This window comes from Tyto alba, unplaced genomic scaffold (genome assembly GCF_018691265.1).
Source record: "Tyto alba isolate M040663 unplaced genomic scaffold, T.alba_DEE_v4.0 Super-Scaffold_40, whole genome shotgun sequence".
Classification (NCBI taxonomy): domain Eukaryota; kingdom Metazoa; phylum Chordata; class Aves; order Strigiformes; family Tytonidae; genus Tyto; species Tyto alba.
In genome coordinates this window covers 19,637,281-19,654,041 of record NW_024881316.1, presented here as the reverse complement: position 1 = coordinate 19,654,041, position 16,761 = coordinate 19,637,281, and positions in this window count along the sequence as shown.

Below are 16,761 nucleotides of genomic sequence, written 5' to 3'. Positions count from 1 at the left end.
GAATAAAACAATGTTTTCTGGCTTCAGACGGGCCGGAGCTTCACCTAAGAGAAAATAAATTACCTACACTTTTATTATTATTAATAATTGTCTTTACATATTTCACACTTACTTTTATTGTATTCTTTTTCTTGACTTCACATGCTTACTGAGAGACGAAAATTAGAGGAACTAAAGGAAAAAAAGTAATCCCATAATCTGGGAAGTAAACCCCAGATTATAATTATGTTAAAATCAGACTGAATTGCTCACTTTACAGTCCAGTAAGTACTAGAAAGCATTAGTATCTTACTGACAGGTCTGCGCTAAACAAGATCATCTCTTGTCCCATGCAATGTATTTCAATTACTTATTTATAATAGAGAATGTTGGTTCTCATATGTTTTATATAGATATCACAATAATGAGGGTTAAATAAATTCTAAATTCTATTTAGAGTACATGGTATGCCTGCTGGAAACAGTCCCTTTTCATTTGTAACATCAGCATCACTGACACCAATCTTTATGGATGAACAAAAGGAAATATTTTTTTACTTACCTATATAAGTATACCGTTGGGCATAATTTAAAGCACACATGCACATACACACTCACATATACCCTGGCACATTTTTCTAGCCATGAACGACTCCTGCAAGTAAGTTCTGGTGAATCCATGTTATACAACTAATTGAGGTAATCAAGGTACTCAGCATCATAAAATTGTGCCTATTGCTTCCAGAAATGATCTTCTGATTCTTCTGATTTCATTATCTTTTAGAATTAGTACTCATCTTTGACTTCAAATAGACTACAAGCCCTGTACCTTGCATATAAATGTTCAGTCTGTCTGTTTAATCATTCAGTTTCAGTATTTTGCATGATGCCATATGTTCCTGTGATTAAACAATCTGCAGTTGCTATTCAGCTGGCTTTTATTTTTGAGATCTCTGGGATTTAAAATTTCTCTACCAGGAGTGCCATTCCGTCCATACCCTCATCTGCTTCTCAGTTTTACAATCAAGATTCCATTTTTATATTCCCTAAATGAGAACATGGATGGCGTCATTTCTTCACATGATGATGTTAATTACTGTCACCCCATCACACTCATTTGTTCACCAAGAAACCTGCAGGGTTAAATCTGATTAACTTCTTCCTCTTCTGTATACCTATTCCAAAGCTAAGAAGCTTTATTTCTTAATGATCTCATCTTGGTTTAAATATATTTACAGTACTTCAAAGAGAGCTATTAAAATTTGGAGTGCCCTTTTTGATCTCATAAAATTTTATTCTAGTTAGCTTTTGCTTTGGGTTTTTTTGTTTTATTTGGTTTGGGCTTTTTTTTTGTTGTTTTGTTTTTGTAAATCACAATTAGATGATCACTAAAAAAGTGATGGGGTCACTCCACTGTAGACAAATTACAATCAAATATTAATTATGTCATAAATACAGTTTCCATCATTTTAAAAATAATAAAAACCAACCCACTAACAATAATTACTTAAAACAATTGAGATGTCACAGTTTTTCTTTAAGTTATGCTTGAGATGAAAAATAATTGAACTAAATTGGATACCACTGTCTTACTGATGTTAATGGTATCATTACTAATTCAAGGCATCCATAGGTTAATGACAAATTACAGTGGCTTTCACCTACTCCAGTCTTGATTCACATGGGGGAATCAACCTGGTCATCAGAATTAGAGAGCGAGGTGAGGAGACGTGTAAAGAAGCAGACAGCGTTGCACCATTTTAGTTTGCATTCTGGGAGCAAAATGAACTATACCTCAACCATGTTTTTTGCTATAGCCCATTTAGGCAGCAACTGTAGCCAGTTGTCACTATCACAGCAACTAGTAAGTGCCCACACTTCTTAAAATAGAATGCGTCTTAGTGGTGAAGATTATTGAAAACATTTCCAAAAATATCCCCCCCCAAAATTGGGCTTTTTATGATACAGTTTTATGCAGATAAAATAAAAGGCAGGTTTATGGGCCCTAAAAGGAAACAGTTGTCTCATGTTCAAAGGTAGTTTACTCACCAAAGGCAAAATTTACACATTTTATTTTATGATGGAAATCAAGAACACATTACACTGGCAGTTTCTAAGGCTCATTAGAGCAACTAATCTGATGTCTTTCTAAATTAAGATAGCACTGGTTACTTCTCAGCATCTTCTTTTTTTTTTTTTTTTAACTTTTTAAAAAAAGTTTTTTGGCTTTCATTGTCCTCTGAAATCAACTCCTGGTTTCTGGCAGTACTTAATTCAGCAACAATGTTTTCTGAAGTGTATCTTTAGTCCTTGTGTCAGATTTAACAGCTTCACTTAGTGTTTTAGTTAACTTCTATGCTCAGCTACTTTGCTGTTTATAGTTTCATCTGCTTCCATCTGCTCTGAATAAAGTTGCAGTAAATCTGGACCCTTGCCTTTTCTGTCAAGTTGTAAGTGGAAAGAAAGTCTAGAGGGCAGCAGCCTCAGACTTGGAAGGCTTAGTGGAAATCCTTGCTCCCTCACAGAACTGTGTATTGTTGAATAAAACAAAACTAGTCCATTAAGGACTTAGGATCCTTAAGATTTATGATATCTGGTTAGGAGCTGGAGAAGAGAGAAAAAGAACTTATAAAATAAATTCTATAAGTATATTAAATTATCTTCTACATATGATTACAAAACAATTCATTAATTTAGATACCTTAACCTTTCTAATTTTCTGATCATCTATAACTCCAGTTGGCTTCAGTTATAGTAACAGGTGGTTCTCTCCTTGATACATCACATACTAAATGTTTTGACCTGACCGCTAGAACTACCTTCTGAAAACTTGAATTAACTTTTTCTGAAAATTCAGATTAAAAGAAAAATTCAGGAAACCTTAATTATTGATTTCTCTAGGAATGCAAACAAAATATTCTTGTCTTGAGCTGGCCTACTGAGGGAATTGTATATTGCTTATGAGGTTTATTTGCTACATGTGGTCTGATGAAAGCAGGTAGGCATTAATTTATTTAAAACATTGTTTTATTTAATCAAGAATAGGAATCACTAATATCTTGAGATGAAAGGGAGAGAGACAAAAAGGGAAATGTCTGCCTTCAACTGTGAAATTTTTTTATTGAATGTTTGTACTAGTTACTTATTCTCTCACACATCCTGCTGAGGGGGAGTGAGCAGGCAGCTCTGTGGTGCTTCACTGCCTACTGGGGTTAACCCACAGAAATATTAGAAAAAATGGTCCACAGACTGAACAGATCAATTCTACAGAATAAATACCTAAAACCAGACAATTAAAAAAAACCCTCTCATGTCTTGATGCAATACAGTTCTGTAGCAGGGCATATATAATAATATTTGTCTTACTAATCATTAAACAGTATAGGGTCAGGCAGCACTAGTATTAACTTTGGGATAATACTTTTGTTTAGTTGCAAGCTCCCAAATTTCCACTCATCCAGTAGACATCTGTTACAATATAGAATAAGTTTTATATTAGAAAGCTTGGTGAGTCATTACAGTGATTGCATTGAAAGCTGAATCATGCCTTGAAAGCATTACATAGCCTCTTTAAGGAGGCTATTTAAACAGGTAACAAAGAAGATAACAGTATATTAGTAGAAAACTCATCTAGCACTGTCTAATAGAGGAGCAGCTTCCACTGAGGAAATCTGGCAAGAGGAACTGGATGTGAGACACTGTGATTCAAGTGAGCACCAGAAAATTCTGTTCTCTTCCTGCTTCTGAAATTCTTTTGTGCAGGGCAGAGCATTCCACCTCTGGACCTTCTGTTATGTTTTGATCTCAAAATGACATGTATAACCTATCTATGCCGCATATTGGGCCATGTCAGACCTAGTGAGATCTTCATCACTGACACACCCTGCTTTCCTTTGAAATAATCCTAAAAAAGGAAGAGAGAGGCTTCTGTTCACTCCAATAAGTCCCCAAGGATGGACAATTAAAGTGTCACAGTCATGGAGTACACCACAGACCAAATCCCCCTCACAATATATATATGTTTATTCACTGAGCAGTTGTATTTTTCCATTTTTTAACTAATATCTTCCTTATATAGAACATTGAGGTAATTATACTTAAGCTTTCTTGCAAGAAGGTTCTTTTTAACATTAAGAAAATGTAACATGAAAGTACTAAGTATTCCTATGCAGGAGAGAGAAGAGAATGAAAAAACAATATAAAGGTCTGGATAAAGAGAAAGCAAAAAATAATTACATGGAAATTAAATTATTAAAAATACATAGACATAGGAAAGTATGATTAAAAACTGAAATACTAAACTTCTTATAAGCAATACTAACGAAACTTTCAAAAAATAGGAGGTAACACTATAGACCAATAAAAAAAATGTATTAGATACCTGAATCCTGCTTAAAAGCCATTTGATATGTTGGACCGGGACTAGCTGAAAGGGGTATTCCTCCCTACCCCTCATGGAAGTGGGATATGCTTTTCTCTCCTATACGTCTGAAAGGTGGGACTTGTGAGAAAATATTGTTTGGAACTGTGATTGAAAAAGCTTCTAAGATGTTCCATTATGATGTAATAAAACAACATATGCAACTGAAATAGAACAAGTAACTCATAACACATTTCTTACAAGGAGGCAAGTACCCTGGAGGTTATATAAAACTATTTTTAAGTAGATGAATGAGACACTTTAAATGCTACAACTACATCATTAAATGGTAGTCACTAGTCCGATTTTTGACAAGCCTTCCATACTGCAAACTACAGAACAGAGCACATCCACTTTTTGTCACTTGCACGCCCCATCTGAATCCTAGAGTAATCATTCAAAGATGCAAAAAAGAAAACACATCCCTCTGGCAAAGAAGCTGAGTGCTCAGAACAGGGGAAATATATGTTTGCCAAATCTTAGCATTGTAAGACTTCTAATGGAAACATAATGCAAATTAGTGTACAGGAAAAATTCTACAAAGTTTCAGCTTCCACACACATTTTCAGCCAAACTGAAACTCTGCTAGCACCACTTTGATGAATCCTCACTAGTAATGTTTCAGGGCTTTGTTTCACAACTGAAGACCCTGGTGCTTTGTATACCCCATCCGTGTGAGGGTTGAATAGGGTTCACCACTGTGCAAACAAAGCATTTGGATAAATCTTTGAGGAGATTGGTTTTTTTATGACAATTTTCTTCTTAGACCTGTCATTTTTTTTTTTTCATGAACTTACAGATTGCAAAAGACAAGAAGAAGAAATCGGCTCAATGTTTATTCATAGAACTAGCGTGGGATTATTTTTATCTCAGTAGGCACATCATACACTCAGAAGTAAAGTATCTACTTTAAAATTGGATAACACTGAGGAATAAAGTTCAGGGAGCATGAAGATACCAAAGAACAAAGATTTTTTAAATGCTGAATTTTTTATTTTTAAAAAAAGTAGCTAGTGGAAAAAAAATATAATTCACAAAAGTGAACTTTATAGATAGAAGTTATATTGAGTCAGTTTGCTTAAGGGAAAGCATAAAGTTTTAGTAAAATAAAAAAAGAGATAATGAGTGACAGTGAGTAAGGTTAGTTCTCTGCATATAATAAAAGACAATTTGGTATACCAGTGATAAGCATAACCCTAGGAAGTGGACAAACACATATAATCTTCATTTAGTGTGACATTTTACATGTTTGTACATGCAGTGGTGGTTATCCAGAAAACATGGTGACGTTACACTACAACTGTTCTTTTTTGACATCTAGCTGCATCATTGGCTCCAGGCTACTACTAGCCTTTAAAAGACTCAGGATTGAGAGGTGTTCTCAGTCAGTATTTATTCATTATTTTAAATTGTTAAATTTATGTGTATATTCTGTTTCTTGCTTTGGAATATCCAACATGAGATATTTAAGCCATGATTCTTAGCTTTAACCATCCACAGAAATTAAATTCAAAAGGGAAATGAGTGGGGCCAGAACTAATTATCACTTACAATGAATTGAACATTAATGGATTTTTTTTTCCCTGACTATTTGTTTGATTTTCTGATGGTATCATTCAATAAACTTTTGCCATAGCAAAAGAAAATGCTCATGATCCAGAAATAAATTCCACATGCTCTGACATGCTTTTTAAAAGTGAAATGTACACACCTGATGAAAAATACTCATACTGACAACTGACTAGTTGAAACTGAGGGAAATAGATCCAGGTATCTTGAAGGATCACCTTTAAGGAATGCACAAATTTGTTGTGACAGAAAATAATGTGTCACAGAATGCTGAACGAATTGGGAGAGATCTAGTCTCCATTCACAATCTATGCAGATATAGTTATGTGAAAGTTGCACAATATTTGCTGCCATGATAGATTTTAGGCAATTGTGTTAGATGATTACCTTCACAGTGAAAAAAAAAAAAAAAAAAGTCACAGAGAAGACAATGTTGAAGATAAGGTAGAATGCTGTTCAGTGTATTGTGGTAGAAAAGGAAGAATTTCAGAGAAATGGGGCAGTAGAACTGAAAAGGTGATACCTAATTGTGATTTGTCAACAGAGAAGGTTCCAAGAGTGCATAAACAAGCTAGGTCGTTATGGGACAAGGTTTATTATGTGAGATCAGAAAAACTGATAGCAATTCTGGAAAGAAATTATCAACTCTTTCTTGAGAAGTTAGAAAGGATAAGAAGCCTGAAAAAATGGGCAGAAAACAGCACTGATGAAGTTTCACTTTTAGGTGATCAACCAGTCTGGACTTGGCAACCTAGATTTGCTGAAATTTCTTTAAAAAGTGTCTCTCAGAAGAAGTTATAGTGATATCTTGAGGAAAGAGGACTACAGTGGAGGATGCTATTGCATCGGAAGGGAAATGTCAGGGTAATATATACACAAATATCTTAAAAATGAAATCAGAGGAATGGGAAATATGCACTAGATAATGATCTAAACTCTAAGGGTGCACTGAAACCACTCATCATTATCTGCAAGCTAAAGTAGTCTGTGTTTTTACAGACAGAAGTAAAGTTAGTGCTGCTGGAAGAAAAAATAATGACACTGAGCAGCAGTAATGAATGAAGAAGTATGAGAGCCAGAGTTTGACATCATAAATATGACTTTTCAACAGTATTTGCTAGAAACACTATTAGAAGGGAAAAACAAACGCAACATGTTTTTTCCACAGAGATGTCTCTACAGTCATGACCTTCAAACTGTATTGTTTGCTACTTGGCACTATTTCTCTTTAAAAAGAAATGGAAGGACTGGCCATTGTTTAAATTAATATTTCCTCAATTTAACAGCTCTTGTCTCCAAGCAATATTATTTTATCATAATATGCACACAAACACACATATAAAAACAAACACACATACAAATAGCACATCATTTTCTGATGTTTTCTCTCATAATAGCCATTGTCAAGATTCTTCTTAACATACGTGCCCTACGTGATTGTCAAGTTTTTGAAGATTTTTTTGTTACTATTTTATGAGTGTTTCAAAGACATAAACTATTTCTGTTTTCAGCTCAAAAGAGTTTTAAGTCTACTTTCTTACTATTCATCCTACTGTACTGCTTTTAATATTTATTAATTCTTTTTTGTATGACTAAGAAATTGATGTAAGCAAGAGATAAGCGTATTAAAATAAGTGTATCATGACAAATATATAACCTGAGCTAATAATAAATTTTAAATGAAAAGTTTCTTCACTGAGGTATAATTACAGTTTTGAGACACAATGTTCTAATTTTGAGAAAAAAAAAACAAATTAGGGAAATTTACATTCTAGAGTTCTAAACAAAACCACATCAAGAGTGTTAAAACAGCCAGTAGTCTGACAGAGTATTGAAGATTCAGCAGTAGTCTGATGGAGGAAAAAATAGAAGGGAACAGTTAAATCTTTTCTTTCCTTGGTTTGTACAAGAAACATAAATTTGATTCTTCTCCATCCAATGTCAATATTCCAATTACTGGATATTTTGTGTTAATAGCTGTTTTCCCCCGCAGAAATAAAGGCATTAAAATTAATTCAAGATGGAAAAAAATATTTATTTCCAGGCCATACAAACCATTTTGCACCATCTGTTAAATCCCACAGCTTGTTTACTACAATTTTTTGTCGTTGTTGACTAAAGTCTACCTACCTGACTGGCATTCTTCCCAGTCTGAAATGAAGGGCTTGTAGTCCACTTCCTACTTGAATTAACTTTCACTTACTTTTTCTTGTACAAAGCAAAAAAGTCTGTGAAACTTCTTTTATTATAGATTTTAAATTCAAATAAAATTAAACCCTGCCACTATATACTAACCAAGAATGCTGGTATAACCTCTAGGCTGTCATTCTGGGTGTTCAAATTTGAAAAGCTGTGATTTTCAGGAAACTCTCCTGTTGGGATTGTTATTGTCTTGGCTTCCCATATGCTTATATGTGTGGGTAGACATGTATTCAGATGCTCAGCCTCTATCAAAAAAAATGAAAAGCCATCCATGCCTCCCAGATAGTGTAAATATAATATAATTTGGGATTTTAATTGTTCTAATTTGAGCTGAAGAAATAATAGTAGAACTAAAGTTATTAGCATTATCACTAGGACATACTTTCAAGTAGGCCTTCTATAGAACAGTTTCTCTGGAGATATTTTGAGAATGAAAATGGAATTGGGGACTTCAGGCCACAGAGGCTACACTTACACCAGCGGGGTGGGCAGCCCAGGAAAATTGGATCAGCAGAGTGGAAACAGTGGTACCAGGAACTGTAGATGCTTCAAGGAGCTAACTTCTGATGAACCCTATTCTGTTCCCATTGACTGATACCTATGTCACTTAAGTTGGAGTACATCAGGTGCACTCCTGCAAAACACCTTCCACTTCAGTTTTGTCTGAAAGGAATTCAACTTGTGTTCTCCAAGAGTGGTGTGGAGAGTGAACAAAAGCATGTCACTGGAGACAATCAAGAAATTCAAGTCAGTAGTGTTTTCCTGATCTTAACTGAAGCAAGAATATTGTTAGCCCATGACTTTGAACGTATTCAGGTTTTGCACAGCACAGGCTTTGAAATTATGAATGTCCAAAGATGTAACACACATAATCATTTTTATCACACTAAAAAAGTACTGTCTGAATGAAAAGTACCGGTGTGATACTTTAACATCTATTTACAAAAGGTTTGGCAACAAAGCCAAAACTCTGATATTTTGGGTTTTTTAATCATTAAACTTTCCAGTCACGACAGCACGCTAATACTTTCTAAAATCTGGAATTCGTTTTTTTCTTTGTTTAAGGATGGTGTTTAGATGTGTAGTTATATATCTAGCAACATAAGTTTATCATAAAAATGCATATATAAACATATAACTATGATAAGAGAAATGCCTCATGTTCTTCCCATTTAATCTGTGGAAGAAAAGCTTTAAGATGTGTATCTCACTTTGAAGGGGAAACAGCTGTCTGTGTCTGCAGATTGTACCGCTTAACTAAAGAAATCACAGTAAAAGATGGGGTTACTTATGCTGCATGGAAAAAAAATAATAATTAGAAAAACATAACACCCACCCGTCCCCCAAGCATACAATGTTTATGTTTGAGGAACCCTCCACTTCTTTCTTTCTGTGGAATAGTAGGATGGAAACAGAAAAAAATGGAGGAAACTGTGAAGTGGTCTTTATCCCTTTTTGAGACACTTTTCAGAATCAGCATAGCTCTAAAGATGTTGGAAATATGTAAGTCAGAGACTTGAATGAAACTAGTCAAAAATCTTGATGTAATTTGAGGACAGATTATTTTTGTTGTTGTTTATTTCAAGAACTAATTAATTGTGCTAATAGTGGCCTTAAATTAAAATTCTTTCCAGAACAAATCAACAAACTAGTTGTAATGTGTCAGTGGCGAATCATGGATAAAGCATTAAATAGCATAACTTTTAATGAAAAAGACAACAATGCATCACATAACAAAATGAAAAAATTATAAACTATATATAGTGATTTTTATTGCAGACATAAGTGGTTTAATTAGCTGCTAAACATATTCATATATTTTGAGATCTGAGCATGTACAATCACATAAAATAACTCTTTGTAATACTTACATATATTTACTTTCCAGGTGGAATCAGTCCAAGTAACTGTTTAAATGACACCCATTTAAAAAGTCAGTAACAATAGGCATGAAAATAACTGTTGCTTCTTTGTCTTTGTAATGTTAGTTTATATGTCATTGGTGTTTCAATATTATATGTGTCAAGTTTGTAAAAATCCCTTGCCAAAGAAGGCTTGGACTCTGAGGGAAGCCCACGCTGGAGTAGTCTGTAACACTTTAAACCACTCAAATATAAAAAAAAAAAAAAAAAAAAAAAAACAATATTTTCAACTTGGTTTTGTCCAATGAGCAAACTATTTACACTTGGATTTAAGCCCAGAGGGCAACTGAGCACTACAAAGCCACTCGCTCATTCCTTCCCTCTTGAGGATGGGGAGGAAAGAATGAAAAATAAGGCTCAGGGATCAAGACAATGACAGGGAGGAATGGTTCACTAATTATGGTCATGGGCAAATACAAACTTGATTGAGAAGAAAAAGAACATCAATTTAATTTGGACACCACCAACACTAATTTTCCAATCAAACAGAGTAGGACAGTGAGAAATACAACCACATCTTAAAAACACCTTCCCCCCAACCCTCTCTTCTTGGTCTCAGCTTCACTCCCAATTTCTCTACTTCCTCACTCCAGCAGTGTAGGGGGGCAGGGGATGGGGGTTGAACACAGTTCATCACCTATTGTTTCTGCTGCTCCTTCCTCCTGAGGGGGAGGACTCCTCACACTCTTCCCCTGCTCCAGTGTGGGGTCCCTCCCATGAGACACAGTCCTCCATGAACTTCTCCAATATGAGTCCTTCTCATGAACTGCAGATCTTCCCAAACTACTCTAGTGTGGGTCCCTCCTGTGCGTTGCAGTCCTCCCATCAACAGACTACTCCAGAGCGGGCTTCCCTCAGAGTCCGAGCCTTCTTTGGGTGCAGACACCTGCTCTGGCATGGGGTCCTCCAAGGGCTGCAGGTGGACTCCTGTTCCACCATGGCCCTCCATGGGCTGCAGAGGGACAACTTGCCCTCTCACTATGAGCTGCAAGGGAGTCTCTTTTCTGGCACACCTCTCCCTCCACCTCTTCTGCTTTCTTCAACTGACCTCGGCGTTTGCATAGGTATTTCCCTCACAACTCCTCCTTCTCCCCAGTTTCCCTTTTTAATTATGTTACCAAAGAGTCACAGCCACCATCATTGATTGGCTCGGCCTTGGCCAGAGGTGCGTCTGACTTGGATCCATGGCAGCTTCAAGAAATTTCTCACAAGGCCCACCTCTGTAGCCCCCTCCTCTGCTACCATAACCCTGCCACACACCTACCCAACACGCATTTCAAAGGATTCCAGCACAGAAATGGCCATACATACCCTTTTTTATTTCTAATTTCCACTTTCAGCTACCAGTCTAAAAATAAGTTTCTGAAAATCAAGTATTGTTGAAAACACCTGTGGCATTGCAGAAATAATACAGAAATCCTAGTTTAATATGTTTAGATTAATACTTTTTGATCTATGAAAATACAATCTAATATATAGAAAAAAGTTTTTCATCATTAAATAGATTTAAAAACTGGGGAGTAATTTTCCTCAGCTTTCTATTAGAAACATAGGCCTTGTGTTCTAAGTATAACTATATGTTGCATGAACTTCAATATGCCAGTATGCCATACAAACATGTCAAGTACATTTTTCCAGTGACTGATCATATATACAAGGTTTATTTTCAAAGTATCATGAACACCACTAGGTATAATACATTTGTGGTTAAATCTGGGAATCAGCAAAGATTGGTTATATTCCAATGCTACTAACTTCCTCTCAGACTTAGGAGAACTCAATTAACCTTTAATTGACTCTGTTATCCAGTCTGAGAAATCAGGACAATATAATCAGCTATCTTTATAATGCACTTTGACATGAGTAAGAGAAAAAAACTGAGCAGGTGCAAGACTGTTCTGTGTCACAGAACTACCACAAATGCATACAGCTCCAGGGAGACGCAACACGAGATTGTGTGACTGCTCTACTTACTTCAGCTAAACATTTTCTAAAACTTTTACCAATTTTTAATTATGTACTCATATAAAATATGACTGGGAGGAACCTCAAAGGATTCTTTAGTCAACAGTTCTGCCCCAATCCAAGATCAGCTGACATTTGAGTTTATGACTTTCTGTCTTTTTTTTTTTAACCCAGTAGACACAGAGAATTTATTAACTTTAATTTTTTGGCAGAATGATCAAAAAAAGGAATCAGCACCAAACAACTTTTTGCTAATGATATTTTGTAATTATTAATTTTATTATGTTGTTGGAGAAAATGACAGACCATTTTTCTTGTGTATCTTGCATCAAGTCTTTCATGTCCTTTGAACTTCATTATCAAGATTCTTAATTTACATGAACAACCAATTAGTCCTGATTTATGTAAAATGTTCTTGCCTGTTATTTGGCATTACTTTTGCCCTTAATCATTTTTTATTAATAATTGGTAATATTACCATGAACTCACACAGTAAATGTTAAATAAGGCAAAGCTATTAATTTATTTATCTCCTTGTCTCTTTTTTTTTTTTTTTTTTTTGTATATTACAGTCTATTATGAAAACCAAAACATTCTATGTTGCCATATTTTTTCAAGTACTTACATGCTTTATGGCCCTGTGTGATGCCTTTATAACAACTAGGTTTTAGAACATCCTTTGTGCAAAAAAAACCCAGCTGGTCACAGTGGTATTTCTATACACAGAACAACAATGGTATTTAGTTAAAATTACTTAAATATGTTTTAAAATCAATGGTTCCTCATGAATCTTATCTTAAAAAATATTACATTTGTCCTGAACTTTCGTAGATTGATTTAATATTTGATAACACATTCTGTTATTTCTATAACTTGATGCTGAACAATTTTCCTGGCAAAAGGAGCTATAATAAGGGTGAACAGTCACTTTATTAGATACTCTGAATTCTTAAATTACTTGCAGTAACTTATGTTACTGCAAAAGATTAAATGATAATGTCTAGAAAGTTGAACTGAAGCTTTATTAATAGGTTCTCTGCAGTGTGTTTACATTTCAGGACATTCAATGATGGCCTCTATTAAGAAAACTAGCACAGATGAGAGATCTGTTTCTGTTTATAGCAACATTTAAGAAAGTCATAACCATTTTCAAAGATTAGATAGATAGATAGATAGATAGATAGATAGATAGATAGATAGATAGATAGATAGATAGATAGATAGATAGATAGATAGATAGATAGATAAATCCACAAATATGTTTCTCCTTGTTATTTTGTATTAAGTGGATCAATACAAATCTCAAACTGTTCAAATAGATGTCTTCACAAATACAATAAAAAGTATTTTGCTTCTAGTAAAAATAAAGCACTTATTAAACAGTGCAAACTATGTGAGTTTCTCAAAGTACTACATAAAAATTAAATAGTTTTGCCACACACCAACACTGATAAATATAATTAAATTTGCATCACATATAGGGATTTTTGAGCAAATGCTCTAATGTGATTCATCTGCAGAATTCAGAAAGGAAATCAAAGATCTCAGAGGATTCTGAAGTTCCTTCTCTAACTGTTAGGTCATCCTCAAAAAAAAACATAAATATTTCTGTTCCATATGCATCAAAATTATGTAACAATTAAAATTCCAAACAAGTATTACATCTAACCACAGTACAATCAAGTTACAGGAAAGAGTATTCTGTTCTTATAACTATGTGTAATGTTAATTATTCAAAAGTGTAATACAAAAAGAAAAAAATCTTAACCCAACTCTATTATTATTTGCACTTTAATTAGAAAAAAATGGTTGTTGTTGTTTGTTTGGTTTTTTTTTAATAAATGTACATTATTCCATGATGGTTAACACAGATATGGATACTTTTCTAAACATTTTCAGGGGTTATTCTGTTGTCTTCTGTTAATGTTGACTACTTAGTGCATATTTTGCATTAAAAGGCTGAATAACCTAATGAGAATTATATCACTAGATTTCTTTCCATGGGGTTAGAAAATGTAGAATTTGACTAAATTGTTATTGCTATGTACAGACTATTAGCTGGATAAGTATTGTTTACATAAACAGAAATTTTACAACTAACTCTCTGTTCAGCAAGCTGAAAAGCAACACTAAGCTATAGAAGAAAACTTATTTGCTGACAATAGTAATTGCAAGGAACTTGCCTTTGAAAGTTTCACTCCTAGTATGTAACCTGAAACAATCTTGAAAGTCTAGAGATTAATTCTGCTAAAATCTGTTGCAGGTCTAGCTGTACAATATTATTGAACACGTAAAAGAGTTAATACCAGCAACATTTTTTCTTCTTTCAGCTGATTGCTGATTAGTTGGTCTTCTGCTGATGATTGTTCGCATTCAGGAAGATTCTCATGCATTTTACTATTTAATTTAGTTAGTATCTCCATTAAATATTCTAGGTTTGGCTTTCAACTGGAGACTATCAGCGGCCACCTGTTCTTTACTCTTCTGGCAAAACATTCACCAATGGGAGACATGTCTGAAGACTCTTGTGAATGATACAACCAAGTAATGGCCTGAATCTAAAAAAAAAAAAAAAAAAAAAAAGGAAAAATCCAGACTAGACATTCAGAAACTATTCAATCAAAATAGGCAATTTAGCAATGGATAACTTTCTCAACATTAAATAGTTCACAAACATTGAAGTCATTTGACAGCTACAATAATAATGTAGTTGTAAAATTACAAAAATAACTATTATTCCCAGTTTCTTAATGTCTGGTTTTCACCATTTGATTTCATTGGTGCTCAAATATTAACGATGCATTACAATTCTTTCCCTTTAACCACTTGTCGTGGCTTAAACCTGGTTGGCAGCCTAACACCATGCAGCCACTCTCCCTCCCTTCTCTTCTGGCAATAAGAAGGGACAGAGAGCCAGGCTTGGGGTTTGAGACAGGACTGGGATGGGGAAAAATCACCTTTTATGGGCACGAGCAAAAGGCAGACTCATTAGTTGAAGAGAAAAAAAAAAAGAAAATACATTTATTACAGACACTAACAACACTTAACAGAGTAGGACAGTGAGAAGCATTGCCACATCTTGAGAACACCTTCCCCCCACCCCTCCCTTCTTCCCAGGCTCAGCTCTGCTCCCGATATCTCTACCTCCTCCCCCAGTGGCGCAGGGGCAGGGAGTGGGGGGTGCAGTCAGTGCTGCTGCTGCTTCCATCTTCAGTGAGGGCAGCTTCTGGAACTTGTTCTCCCTGATCCATTGTGGTCCCCCTCTCACAGGAGACAGTCCTCCACACCACTTTGTGTCTATGTGTGTGTGTATACACACTTCACTGTCCATGAGTGTATATAAACACATGAGTTTCTGTGTGTCTGTCTGCATGTTTAGAAAATTTCTTCCATGAATCTTTCAATATCTTTCTTTGTTATTCCTTATTAGCATTCCTGTAACTACACTTGGGAACTTACTATCTTAAGAAAACATGTATCCACATATGTTTGCAGAAATAAGCATAACCACAGAAAATTATTATAAAACTTTTCAAAAAAAAATATTGCTTTCTGTTATTCCAGAACTTGGGACATATAATACAAAACTCAACAGTTTTCCTGTAAGATGTGTCCCTTCAGAGACATCCCAAGATGCTGTGTATATGTATCCTTAATGCTGCTGTGTGTCATGCAGGTCACCAAGTGCCCTTGTGGAAAGCAGAAAACAACTGCATATAAGTCTTAGCTCATGTGCAGATTATCAGGGTCATAGGGCAAAGGAAAGCAGAAATTATTATGAATAATTACAATTAATTATGATTAATATTACTTATACTTAAAAAACAATACTCCCTGTCTTTGGTGCTCATCATCCATGGATGTCTGCAATATACTTTTAAAGGATATGTCTCGAAACTAAATTTTACTGAAAAACTAAAATTATGGGCTCAAAAGAGACATTAGCTTTGTTTTATAGTCCTCATTTCACTGTACTTCCTAACAGTTCATCAGCCATCTGTTCTGCAGTGTTGGACTAATGGACCATTTTCCCCTCCCTTTCAAGTTTGTACCTTGTATTTACACTTGTCTCTCAAGTTGTCTAATTGTTTAACTGAGAGAAGTAGAAAAATAAATGCATGAAGGACTGCGAAAAGCCACCTAGTCTATTAGCCTGCTCTAAAGAAATTATCAGTTAGTCCTATGTCATTCCCAAGAGATATTTGTTTAACTGTTTCTTAAAGTCTTCCAAGTTTCCCTCATCTATTGACTTCAGGAGTTCTGTATCATTTGGAAGTCTTTCTTGTTACTGAATCATGCCATCTCTTCTTATGCTTTAAAAAGAAATGGAGAATAGATCAAGCTTTTCTTCCTAATAATAACTGTTAGGTTGTGTAATAAAAAAATCATTTGCACTCAAAAAGGAGCACAGAGACACAATGGCAGGTGGGGAAGCCCAGATAACACCAGCTATTCCAAGGCCCATGCGAGGAGCCATCACCACGCCATGATGCCTCCTCTGCAGTCCCAGAAGAGCACAGAGCAAAAAGGCAGGCAGGAACCCAAATTACATACTCAGACGAAAGGACACACTGTCTGTGTCCCTCCCAGGGCTGTCCCAGGAGAGCCTCAGCCTCAGTGTCCAGGTGTGAAACCCATCACAATGAGTCAATGTGGGAACACCTTTTGGAGAGAGTGGGGTGACTGCCTACGGGTATGGGACACA